Source organism: Emys orbicularis, chromosome 15 (genome assembly GCF_028017835.1).
Source record: "Emys orbicularis isolate rEmyOrb1 chromosome 15, rEmyOrb1.hap1, whole genome shotgun sequence".
Lineage (NCBI taxonomy): Eukaryota > Metazoa > Chordata > Testudines > Emydidae > Emys > Emys orbicularis.
In genome coordinates, this window is record NC_088697.1 from 6,954,856 (window position 1) to 6,968,714 (window position 13,859).

General features: G+C 48.5%; 1 pseudogene; it reads right to left on the minus strand.

Annotated features, from left to right (window-relative positions):
- Positions 1–9,246: 9,246 nt before the first annotated feature.
- On the minus strand, positions 9,247–13,195 carry LOC135889527 (zinc finger protein 436-like; annotated as a pseudogene).
- Between the last annotated feature and the right edge of the window lie 664 nt (positions 13,196–13,859).

Here is a 13,859-nt window from a genome sequence, read left to right on the forward strand (position 1 = left end):
TGCACCTGCAGCAGCAGCTAGTCTGGTGCAAGAGGCTGAACTGGAGCCTGAAATACCACCTAGTGCACCAGTGGAGAGCGGTTCACAGTCAATGGAAACAACCCCATCACCTGCATCACCTCCAGTGGGACCAAGCCCAAGTCCACAACCCAGCGAGGAACTAATGTCTCCACCATCAAGGGAACAGTTCCAGGCAGAGCAGGAAGCAAATGAGAGACTCAAGGGAACTTGGATGGTGGCACGGAGCAACCCACCGCCTCTCAGCTCTTCTAATGGGTCCAGGTTTGTTATAGAAGGAGGACTCTTATACAAGGAGACTCTTTCTGGGGGGCACAAAGAGGACTGGCATCCCCAGATACAATTGATAGTTCCAACTAAGTATAGGGAAAAGCTCTTGAGCTTAGCCCACAATCACCCTTGTGGCCATGCTGGGGTGAACAGGAGCAAGGACCATTTGGGGAAGTCATTCCACTGGGAGGGGATGGGCAAGGACATTTCTACCTATGTCCAGTCTTCTGAGGTGTGCCAGAGGGTGGGAAAACCCCAAGACCAGGTCAAGGCCCCTCTCCCGCCACTCCCGATCATTGAGGTTCCATTTCTGCGTGTCGCTGTGGATATTCTGGGTCCTTTCCCTAAGAAGACACCCAGAGGAAAGCTGTACATACTGACTTTCATGGATTTTGCCACCCAATGGCCGGAAGCAGTAGCTCTAAGCAACACCAGGACTAAAAGCGTGAGCCAGGCATTGACAGACATTTTTGTCAAGGTAGGTTGGCCCACTGACATCCTTACAGATTTGGGAACTAACTTCCTGGCAGGGACAATGAAACGTCTTTGGGAAGCTCATGGGGTGAACCACTTGTTTGCCACCCCTTACCACCATCAAACAAATGGCCTAGTGGAGAAGTTTAATGGGACTTTGGGGACCATGATACATAAATTCATGAATAAGCACTCCAATGATTGGGACCTAGTGTTGCAGCAGTTGCTCTTTGCCTACAGGGCTGTACAACATCCCCTTTTGTGATTTTCCCCCTTTGAACTCATTTATGGCCACGAAGTTAAGGGGCCATTACAATTGGGGAAGCAGCAATGGGAAGGGGTTACATCTTTTCCAGGAACTAACATTTTGGACTTTGTACCCAACCTGCAACACACCCTCAAAGACTCTCTTCCCCTTGCTCAAGAAAACCTACAGGATGCTCAGCAAGAGCAAAAGGCCTGGTATGATAAACATGCCAGGGAATGTTGCTTCAAAGTAGGTGACCAAGTCATGGTCCTGAAAGCAATCCAGGCCAATATGATGGAAGCATCATGGGAGGGGCCATTTATGGTCCGAGAGCGCCTGGGAGCTGTTAATTACCTCATAGCGTTCCCAGACCATACCCTAAAACCTAAAGTATACCATGTTAATTCTCTAAAGCCCTTTTATTCCTGAGAAATCAAGGTTCTCCTGTTTACAGCCCAGGAGAGAGATGATGCTGAGTGGCCTGAAGGAGTCTACTATGATGGAAAAAGCAACAGTAGCATGGAAAAGGTAAGCCTCCATGACCCTTGGGCATAAGCAGTGACAGCAAATCCAGGATCTGTGCACCACCTTCACGCCAATGTTTTCAGCCACCCCAGGATGGACAGAACAGGTATACCACTCCATTGACACAGGTGATACTCGCCCAATTAGAGCCCAATCCTACCGGATGGCTCCTCAAGCCAAAACTGCAATAGAAAGGGAGATCAAGGACATGTTACAGATTGGTGTAATTCATCCCCCTGAGAGTGCATGGGCCTCTCCAGTGGTTCTGGTTCCCAAACCAGATGGGAAAATCTGCTTTTGTGTGGAATACCATAAACTAAATGCTGTAACTTGCCCAGAAAACTATCCAATACCACGCACAGGTGAGCTATTGGAGAAACTGGGACATGCCCAGTTCATCTTCACCTTAGACTTAATTAAGGGGTACTGGCAAGTGCCACTAGATGACCCAGCCAAGGAAAGGTCAGCCTTCATCACCCATGTAGGGCTGCATGAATTTAATGTGCTCCCTTTCAGATTACAAAATGCACCCGCCACCTTCCAGAGACTGGTGGATAACCTTCTGGCTGGATTTGGGGAATTCGCAGTCGCCTACCTCTACGATATGGCTATATTCTCAGATGCATGGGAGGAACACCTGGAACACCTCCAAGCTGTCTTCCAGCATATAAGGGAGGCAGGATTAACCGTTAAGGCCAAAAAGTGTCAAATAGGCCTAAACAGGGTAATGTACCTTGGACACTAGGTGGGTCAAGGTACTATGAACCCCCTACAAGCTAAGGTAAATGCTATCCAAAATTGGCCTGTCCCTAAGTCAAAGAAGCAGGTCCAATCCTTCTTGGGCTTGGCTGGGTATTACCGATGATTTGTACCAAACTATAGCCAAATTGCCACCCCAGTGACAGACCTACATGAGAACGGCCATACCAGGTCAGACCAAGGGTCCATCTAGCCCAGTATCCTGTCTACCGACAGTGGCCAATGCCAGGTGCTCCAGAGGGAGTGGACCTAACAGGCAACAATCAAGTGATCTGTCTCCTGCCATCCATCTCCATCCTCTGACAAACAGAGGCTAGGGACACCATTCCTTACCCATCCTGGCTAATAGCCATTAATGGACTTAACCACCATGAATTTATCCAGTTCTCTTTTAAATGCTGTTATAGTCCTAGCCTTCACAACCTCCTCAGGTAAGGAGTTCCACAAGTTGACTGTGCGCTGCGTGAAGAAGGAAGAAGGACCTGACCAGGAAAAAACAACCAAATGCAGTTCAGTGGACTGAGAAGTGTCAGAGAGCCGTTAACCAGCTTAAGGTGGCCCTTACATCTGACCCTGTACTGAGGGCCCTGGACTTCAACCAACCATTCTTTGTAACAACAGATGCGTCTGAGGGTGGTGTGGGAGCAGTTTTAATGCAGGAAGGACCAGATAACCAATTCCATCCTGTCATGTTTCAGGAAGGCAGATTTTGGTAAGCTCAGAGAGCTGATAGGTAAGGTCCCATGGGGATCAAGACTGAGGGGAAAAGCAACTGAGGAGAGTTGGCAGTTTTTCAAAGGGACACTATTAAGGGCCCAAAAGCAAGCTATTCCGCTGGTTAGGAAAGATAGAAAATGTGGCAAAAGACCACCTTGGCTTAACCACGAGATCTTGCATGATCTAAAAAATAAAAAGGAGTAATATAAAAAATGGAAACTAGGACAGATTAAAAAGGATGAATATAGGCAAACAACACAGGAATGCAGGGGCAAGATTAGAAAGGCAAAGGCACAAAATGAGCTCAAACTAGCTACGGGAATTAAGGGAAACAAGAAAACTTTTTATCAATACATTAGAAGCAAGAGGAAGACCAAAGACAGGGTAGGCCCACTGCTCAGTGAAGAGGGAGAAACAGTAACAGGAAACTTGGAAATGGCAGAGATGCTTAATGACTTCTTTGTTTCGGTCTTCACCGAGAAGTCTGAAGGAATGCCTAACATAGTGAATGCTAATGGGAAGGGGGTAGGTTTAGCAGATAAAATAAAAAAAGAACAAGTTAAAAATCACTTAGAAAAGTTAGATGCCTGCAAGTCACCAGGGCCTGATGAAATGCATCCTAGAATACTCAAGGAGCTAATAGAGGAGGTATCTGAGCCTCTAGCTATTATCTTTGGAAAATCATGGGAGACGGGAGAGATTCCAGAAGACTGGAAAAGGGCAAATATAGTGCCCATCTATAAAAAGGGAAATAAAAACCCAGGAAACTACAGACCAGTTAGTTTAACTTCTGTGCCAGGGAAGATAATGGAGCAAGTAATTAAGGAAATCATCTGCAAACACTTGGAAGGTGGTAAGGTGATAGGGAACAGCCAGCATGGATTTGTAAAGAACAAATCATGTCAAACCAATCTGATAGCTTTCTTCGATAGGATAACGAGCCTTGTGGATAAGGGTGAAGCTGTGGATGTGGTATACCTGGACTTTAGTAAGGCATTTGATACGGTCTCGCATGATATTCTTATCAATAAACTAGGCAAATACAATTTAGATGGGGCTACTATAAGGTGGGTGCATAACTGGCTGGAAAACCATACTCAGAGAGTTGTTATTAATGGTTCCCAATCCTGCTGGAAAGGCATAACGAGTGGGGTACCGCAGGGGTCTGTTTTGGGACCGGCTCTGTTCAATATCTTCATCAACGACTTAGATATTGGCATAGAAAGTACGCTTATTAAGTTTGCGGATGATACCAAACTGGGAGGGATTGCAACTGCTTTGGAGGACAGGGTCATAATTCAAAATGATCTGGACAAATTGGAGAAATGGTCTGAGTTAAACAGGATGAAGTTTAACAAAGACAAATGCAAAGTGCTCCACCTAGGAAGAAAAAATCAGTTTCACACATACAGAATGGGAAGAGACTGTCTAGGAAGGAGTACGGCAGAAAGGGATCTAGGGGTTATAGTGGTCCACAAGCTAAATATGAGTCAACAGTGTGATGCTGTTGCAAAAAAAGCAAACATGATTCTGGGAGGTATTAACAGGTGTGTTGTGAGCAAGACACGAGAAGTCATTCTTCCGCTCTGCTCTGCTCTGGTTAGGCCTCAGCTGGAGTATTGTGTCCAGTTCTGGGCACCGCATTTCAAAAAAGATGTGGAGAAATTGGAAAGGGTCCAGAGAAGAGCAACAAGAATGATTAAAGGTCTTGAGAACATGACCTATGAAGGAAGGCTGAAAGAATTGGGTTTGTTTAGTTTGGAAAAGAGAAGACTGAGAGGGGACATGATAGCAGTTTTTAGGTATTTAAAAGGGTGTCATAAGGAGGAGGGAGAAAACTTGTTCACCTTAGCCTCTAAGGATAGAACAAGAAGCAATGGGTTTAAACTGCAGCAAGGGAGGTCTAGGTTGGACATTAGGAAAAAGTTCCTAACTGTCAGGGTGGTTAAACACTGGAATAGATTGCCTAGGGAGGTTGTGGAATCTCCATCTCTGGAGATATTTAAGAGTAGGTTAGTGTCTATCAGGGATGGTCTAGACAGTATTTGGTCCTGCCATGCGGGCAGGGGACTGGACTCGATGACCTCTCGAGGTCCCTTCCAGTCCTAGAATCTATGAATCTATGTTTCTCAGCAAAAACTTTCTGAGAGGGAAAGCCACTCATCAGTCTCAGAAAAAGAATCTTACGCCCATAGACGCAGACTTCCCCTCTTTCCCGTCGATGCTCAACCCCACCTCCACTCCACTCTACCCTTTCCATGAAGCCCCACGCCCATTCCAACCCCTTCCCAAAAGTCCCCACCCCAACTCCGCTCCCTCCCTGCCCCATTCCAACTCCTTCCCCAAATCCCGGCCCCGGCCCTGCCTCTTCCCCTGAGCACACCACATTCCTGCTCCTCTCCCTCCCCCCCCAGGGCATGCTAACACTGCCAAACAGCTGTTTGGCGGTGGCTGGGCAGGAAGCGGTGGGAGGTAGGTGGAGGAGCAGGGGGAGGAGGAGATGGGGGGAGGGGAACTTGGCTGCCGGTGGGTGCAGAGCCGGCTTGACTATTTTAAGTGCTTTAGAATACGCACATTTACTTGAATTGCCTTGAAATTTGGTGTGCCTCATGAGGTTTCTGGGTTGGGTGAGCAACTCACATTTCGGGCCAATTGACCAAGGGGTTCCCAAGATACAGCCCCCCTGCAAACAACAGTACTTCATAAAATTAAAAAATTCTAGCACCATTGACATTTGAATTCCCCCCTTGATGAGACATCTGAGGAAGAACTGAGCTGGGAAAAACATGTCTCCACCAAGGGTGTTTTCAGAAATGTAGTCAAAGTATTTAGCAGATCAATCGGAAGGGTCTCAAACAAATTTGAAAGTAAATTACCTCACTGGGAGGGGGCGATTAGGGGTGCAAGCGTGGGTGGGAATAGGGGGAGAGGAGGTTGTGTCTGCAGGTAGGGATGGGAGGTTTAATGGGGAAGGCAGAGGACTGGAGCGGTTATGTGTGGGGAACAGAAGAATTTGGGGTGAGGGACAGGAGGGACCTTTCAGACTTTTATTCTCCCCTTCTGCATACGTACTGGATCTGGAGGGCCTCTTCCACTCTCCCTGCCCCCCATATATCCTGGGATGTGGAGGACCCTGGCATTGCTCCCCATGTGAGCTGAGAGCTGGGAGCAGCGGGGGTCCAAGGTAACACAAATTTCATAAGCTGAAATCCAGGAAAGGAATAGTTCAGATACATGGGTGTGTGGGGTGGGGGAGGGGCTGGGGTGGAGGGGGTAGACTGGGTAGGGCTAGGGCATGGCTGAAGCAGGGGCTTGAGACCCAGCTAGAAATGGGAGGGAGAGGCACAGCTCAGTGTGCACTTTGGGCTACATCGGCAAGGTAGCAGGCGTACTTCTAGTAAGCTGCTAAATTGAGATGTGTGTTCAGCAGCACAGGGCGGGGGCCAGCAAGGGGTAACTTCCGCCAGGCTTCTGCAGTAAGCACCTTGTGCCGGATCCTATGCAGAAAGTTCCTGGGTTCAACCTTCCATCTTGGTCAGCTCTGAACCAAATCTGAACCAACCTTGACACATATGGACACATAATGCACAAATGGAAAACTAGGGGCTAGTTCCAGCAGGAGAAAGCCCCCCCCCCTTCTAGTCCCAGTGAGTGCTGCAGCCCAGAGTGGCAATGAAGTGAAGGACTCAGGAAGGGGCTAGACCAGAGCAGCTGAAAGCGGTGGGTGCTGGGAGGAGGTGGGGCACAGGAATGGGGAAGAACAAAGATCAGAGATTGGATACAGCATGGGACAGACAGGGGTGAAAGTAACTTAAGGGACTTACTGGAATGCAGGGCCGAGTACTGAGCAGGGGCCGGGGCCTCAACCAGAAGGGGCAGGGCCTTTAAATCCCCAAACCCTTTAAATCATCTTCCTTTTTTTAAAGATGGGTACAATATTTGCTTTTTTCCAATCATCCGGGACTTCCCCTGATCACCACAAGTTTTCAAAGATAATGGCCAATGGCTCTGCAATCACATCTGTTAATCCCTCGGGACCCTTGGATGCATTAGCTCCAGACCCATGGACTAGTGCATGTCCAGCTTTTCTAAATAGTCCTTAACCCGTTCTTTCACCACTGAGGGCTGTTTACCTCCTCCCATACTGTGCTGCCCAGTGCAGCAGTCCTGGAGCTGACCATGTCTGTGAAGACCGATGCAAAAAAAAGCATTAAGTACTTCAGCTTTTTCCACATCATCTGTCACTAGGTTGCCTCCCCCATTCAATAAGGATCCCACACTTTCCCTGACCTTCTTTTTGCTAACATACCTACATAGAAATTGACTTTGAACCTAATGAAAATAAGTTCCATTTGAAATACAAATCATTCAAATTTATACTAGGTCAGTATTCTCTACACTATTTCTCACACACATTCCCCCACCCGAACCTTTGCAGTGAGGTTTTACATCAGGACATTTTAGGCCAAAGGGGGTAAGTTATATCAAAGAAGCTTTTCAGGATTGGCCACCATTTCCTATATTACTAACTAAAAGGAAAAGAAATGAAGTTTTATTTTTCCAGTATAATTCAGTTGATCACATAATTAAGTCTCTTCTTCATTAAAGAGTAACTTCATGTTTAATTTCATTTTGATTGGTAACAGTATATATTCAACAATTAAAGAATCTTCTCATATGTGTTAGTTTTCTTTTAATCCCCCTTTCCACCAGTGAACCCTTGAGTATAGTTGTGGTTAGGGATTAGATACAGGCCTGGACCAGAATCTCTGTAAGATAACAGAGATGAGGTTTCTATTAAAAAATAGCTATTTTTTCTGCAGCCATCTCACATTCAACACTGATTTCATCCTACACACATTTATATCACCCACAAATGGCGAGTTCAAAAAAACCACCACTTCTGTTTCCTCCACATCTACATCATTATGGGCAGTGTCATGGGGTTGATACATCCTGAAATAAAGAATGATGGTCATTTGTCTGAAATTTCCCAATAAATCTGAGCTACGTGTGTCAAACGTTATATGACCAAGGAGCCTTTATGAAAGATAGAAAACCCATATCACAGAGAGGTAGAAGACACTTTCATTTTCATTTAAAGGGAAATTCCAGAGTAGGTTACATCTGATAACTCAGAATCAGGATGAGAGATTCTCCCATAAAACCTGCTTCATTTAGTGCTGTCTCATTAGTGTTATTTACAAAAGTTTTAGCATCTTCATAAAGGTGTGTGTGTGGGGGGAAACAGCCGACCTTCCCAGAAGTGGCTTTGCCAATTGAGGGGAAATGGGATTTGAATGGTGCTTGGGATCCATTTGAAATCCCCTTCCAGGTCTGTGACACTTTCATCTCCTGCCAGAGTGACCGATTTAGGATCAAAGACATCCAAGCACCATTCCCAAGCACGGATAGCTAAGAATAATACCTCACCGGAAACTTTGGGAAGTGAAGGAATATGAAGGGGGGAACTGTGCATGGCTCAGACACAAGGTAACAGTTCTGGGGTGATGGGGAAGAACAGAATGTCTGAGTCACCCCATCTCCTTCCAGTGTCACAGAGCCTGAAATGACCCTTATTTCCCTGACACTGCTCCGGCTCTTCACTATATTTAAATATATTTTAAATGAGAAAAATGGTCAACAAAATAACTGCTGTTCAGCATGATCCAGGGTAATGTGAGAACAACTGGGAACAAGACAATCTGTCCTCAAAGAGGAACTTGACGTCTCTAACAATAACTTTGCACTGGGAGGAAGAGTATAAATGTGATTCTCCAGGTTTGTTTAGACAAGGAAATGTGATGGTGGTTAGGTCAGATCAGGAAATGTGCAAGATAACCCCACCCACTATCCATGGCCCATGTCTTTACTGCAAGAATAGCTGTCTTTTTACATCAGGAAAGTGAACTCAAGCTAGCTAACTCCATGGCAACCACAGTGATGAGGCCCAGGTAGATTTTACCTCAATGTAGCTGGTTGAAGACACCCCCTATCTCCCCCACCTGGGGTGATGGACATTCCTGGTAGAAAGGACACCCACTCCCATGACTCGCAGGACAATGGAGTTGATAGAAAGGACCACAGGATAACCCCAAAGACAGGCAGGCTTCAAAAGTGGGCAACTCATGTGTGGGAGCTGAGGGACTACAGTGTGCAAAAGATGCAAACAGCCTTTACGGTCACGACCTGAGAACTGTGAAAAGAATTAAAGAAAAAAAAATCTTCTGAGAGCTCTAGAGAAGGTTTTTATGGAGTTTATCTCCTTTATGGATTCTCTGATGATAGAGAAGGCCTGAGCTCTGAGAGAAGCTTTTCCCACACTCACAACATTCATAGGGTTTCTCTCCCGTGTGGACTTTCTGATGAGAGATAAGGGAGGAGATGTCAGTAAAACTTTTCCTGCACTCACTGCATTCATAGGGCCTCTATCCTGTGTGGATCCTCTGATGCGTAGTAAGGTTTGAGCTCCGAGTGAAGCTTTTCCCGCACTCGCAGCATTTGTAGGGTCGCTCTCCTGTGTGGATTCTCTGATGAGAGATAAGGGCTGAGCTATGATTGAAGCTTTTTGCACACTGACAACATTCATAGTGTTTCTCTCCCGTGTGGATTCTGTGATGTGTAATAAGGGCTGAACTCTGAGAGAAGCTTTTCCCGCACTCACAACATTCATAGGGTTTCTCTCCCGTGTGGACTCTCTGATGAGAGATAAGGGAGGAAAAGTGAGTGAAGCTTTTCCTGCACTCTCTGCATTCATAGGGTCTTTCTCCTGTGTGGATCCTATGATGCGTAGTAAGGTTTGAGCTCCGAGTGAAGCTTTTCCCGCACTCGCAACATTTGTAGGGTCGCTCTTCTGTGTGGACTCTCTGATGAGAGATAAGGGAGGAGAGGTGACTGAAACTTTTCCTGCACTCACTGCATTCATAGGGTCTTTCTCCTGTGTGGATCCTCTGATGCACAGTAAGGCTTGAGCTCTGAGTGAAGCTTTTACCACACTCGCAGCATTCGTAGGGTCGCTCTCCCGTGTGGATTGTCAGATGAGAGATAAGGGCTGATCTCTGAGTGAAGCTTTTCCCGCACTTGCAGCATTCATAGGGTCGCTCTCCTGTGTGGATTCTCTGATGAGAGATAAGGGTATATCTCTGCGTGAAACTTTTCCCGCACTCACAGCATTCATAGGGTTTGTCTCCTCTGTGTATTCGCTGATGTCTAACAAGGGCTGAGATACGATTGAAGCTTTTCCCACACTCACTGCATTCGTAGGGTCTCTCTTTCGTGTGGATTATCTCATGTCGAATAAGGGCTGAGTGGTATTTGAAGTTTTTCCCACACTCACTGCATGTATTCTCTCCCTTTTCCCTGAGGATTTTCTCCTGGGATGTAGTTTCCTTGAGGTCCTTGTGAGTTCCCTGATAATTAATGGGTTCATACACTTTCTCCACTGACTGGTTTCCCTGCTCTCTCTCTGGTCTGTGGTAACTTTCACCAGCTTTTCCTGGCTCATGGCACCTGGACACATTCCCTTTGGATCTTCGCAGTAATGCCCCATGCGCTTCGGCTAGCTGAGCATCTTCCTGGTGAGGATTCTGCTCCTCGTTCTCCCTCACCACCCCATCACCTGCTAGAATGGAAGAAAAATCTCAGAATTAGGCAGAGAGCAAACCCAAGTAAGTGCTGGAGAGACAGAAAATAAAAAAAATCAGGGACTGAATTCCCACAAACTCTTCCCCATAGGGTAGAGCGGAGGGGATCAATTCTGCTCCATATCCAGGACCGGCATTTAGGGTGGGCCATATGGGTGCCCCACCCAAGTGGGTGCCGGGCACAGGGTTTGGATTCCCTCCTGACCTGCTGCCGAGAGGCTCACTGGGCTGATGAAGGCGGCACGGGAAGCAGATAAGCAGCTGCGTGGGGGAGTGGGAGAGACCTGAGCTGCAGGGGGCAATTGGACAGCCAGCTGCCAGAGCCAGGTGACTGCTCCGGAGCAGAGGGGCCCCTCCTCCGCCCTGCTCCACATGTGCAGCTGCTGCTGTTCCTGTCTCCCCACCCCCCACTCTCTGTTCACCCCTGGAGTCGCCCATGGCCACTCCGGACTGGGAGCATCCTCCTGACTGCTCTGCTAGGGGTGGGCTGATTGATGGGGGGTGTCCCCCTCCCCCTCACCCATGTACCTGATTTCCACTACACTGCGGTGACGGGACAGGGGGAATCTGTGTGTGCTGCTGCCTCTCTGGGGCCGGAGCTGCTGGCAGCTGCTTGTGTCTGAACAAGCCCTAGTTCAGGCTCCTGACCATCAGTACTTTCTTAAAGAGACAGCGCACTCAGGCACACACACACACAGTCCCCCCAACACACAAACCAGGGCTCCCTGCATCCAGGTCACTTCCCCACCGGGGCTGTGCTGAGGCATCAGGAGCTGCTGCTCTCCTGCCCTCCCCTTACTCAGCCCACAGGGAAAGTGACCTGGGTGCAGGAAGCCCTGATGTTGCTCCTTGCTCCCCTCTCCCAGCCCCCCAGGAGCCAGCCACGCCACCGCGCCGCCCAGAGCACTGGGTCAGGCCGTGGCTCTGCAGCTGCACTGCCTGGCTGTCCAGAACATTGCACCGGTGGTGCGGCACGTTGAGGCTGCGGGGAAGGGGGAACAGCGGAGATGGGGCTGGGGGCTAGCCTCCCAGGCCAGGAGCTTAGGGGCTGGGCAGGAGGGTCCCACGGGCTGGATGTGGCCCGCGGGCTGTAGTTTGCCAACCTCTGGTATAGATGGTGGCTAAACTTAAACCTCTGCAAACCAGGAAATGAGAAGTTAATGTAAATGCCACCCTTCCAATGCAACCTTAACTTTGCCCCCAACCCTTAACCCTGCAACTAACAAGAACGACTGAGAATGGTTTTGTGTGGGCAGTGCAAAGGTTAACAAACTGCCACAGGAACTCAGGTATTCAACTCAATGCAGGAATAATGGGATGAATTCTATGGTCTGTGTTATAAAGGATGTCAGAGTAGATGACCTAATAGTCACATCTGGACTTAAAATCTATGAACCTATAATCGATACAAGGAAAGACTAAGAGAATGTGCCAGTGTTTGTGTTGTGTTCACAGATGGGAATCCCAGCAGGTATCCCCATGCCCTCCAGCTGTGTGCACTGTGTCAGCTGTAACTGGATGATGGAGGGATTGGTTGGAGCAGCTGGGCAGAGCTGTGCCTGTGCTCTGAAGAGAGGTGCATGTGAAACTTGGGGGGCCAATTCTGCCTCATTTCTGTGCTGAGTTTTGCAGGCTTTGTCAGTAAAGGTGCCCAAGGGTGTGTTCTTGCCATGGGGATTGTCAGCAATCTGGTGGCGTATGTTCTAGTGATCTGTGAGGCTTAGTGAGGGGTAAGTGAAGGCAGAGACTGAAAAGGAAAACTCAGGTTGAGGGCAAAGGGTGGTAACACTCTGCAAGTCTCAGATGGTCTGTGTGCAGCAGCTTCAGTACTGGAGAGCAGGACAGGGGGAGGAAGCTTCTGTTTGCTATGATGGAGATGAACCCAAATATTATCTTAGCAAAGAGAAGTTGTTAGACATTCTGCTGTACTGCTCTGTTCCCATAGCGTTCTGTAACAGGGGAGGGGAGAGGGCTAGTATGTGTGTCACTGGCATGTTGGGGTGATGCTGAAACAGGGCAGAGCAGAGGTGGCATTGTGGGGTGGTGTGAACCTTAACTCTGCATTTCCTCTTCTAAGAACTGAGGGGACAGGAATCCTTACCCAGCAAGGTCACATTCTCATAGTTCTCCTGCATGATGTCTCTGTAAAGGGCTCGCTGAGAGGGATCCAGCAGAGCCCACTCTTCCGTGGTGAAATACACAGCCACCTCCTCGAAAGTCCCAGCCCCTGAAAGAGCAGGATTCCAACACTCAGTACCTGCTGCCCCACTCACAGCCCCACTATTCATGGGGGAGAGAAGTGAATCAAATGGAAGCTCTGAGAGAGAAACAGTCGGCAGAGTCCTATCCCCATACTTCTGAGAGCAGCCGGGGGCATCACGGTGAGAGAACAAAGAGAGAGCCCCTTGTCTCTCCCAGCATATCCACCACACAGCTACTAGCCAGAGGCTGATACAACCCCATGGTAGGGAACCCAACACCTTCTCCACTGCCAGCAGCTGGATGTGAGGGGCCAGGACATCTTCCCCACACCTTCGTACATCTTTCCTTGCCACACCAGACTCTGGCTAGCAGGTTGAGGGTTCAGCACTGGAAGTCGGGTCAGTTTTCCCCACCCTGCCCAGGGGGTTGGTTTCTCTATTTCCTGATTCACAAATTAGGGAATTTTCTCCCCCAACATGCAAGCATTTGTTCCTAGAATCTAGGCCCACGTTAAACAAGTCCCAGCAGGTTTGTCACACTCTGTCCCCCTCTCTTTCCTCACCCAGGGTATTCCCTGCCCCCTCCACACCTAAGTCCCCAGAAGTTGCCACCTCTTCAGTATTTACTGCCCCTCTCCCTCCAGCAGGAACCCACCAGCAACCCTCCAATAACCCCTACATGAGCTGGCTCCACTGCAGCCATTCCTCTCCCCTGTCCCATGGGAGGATGGGATGAGCTGAAGCGAGATGTGGGCGTCATTCTGCAGCCTGGCAGGGCAAGAAGGGCAGTTGTGGAGGTTTCAGAACAGGCTTCAGTTCATTTCACATCACAATTCCCCCAGGCCCTTTCTCTGCAGACAGAGATTGTAGATTCTGCCATGCTGGGAACATGCTCAGTCCCCATAGTGCAACACAGACCTTGCCCCGTCCTCCAGATTCCCACACTCCCACCCCACCCCCCCAGAACTAAACCCACCAAGACATTTTCAAACCCTCCCAGCAACA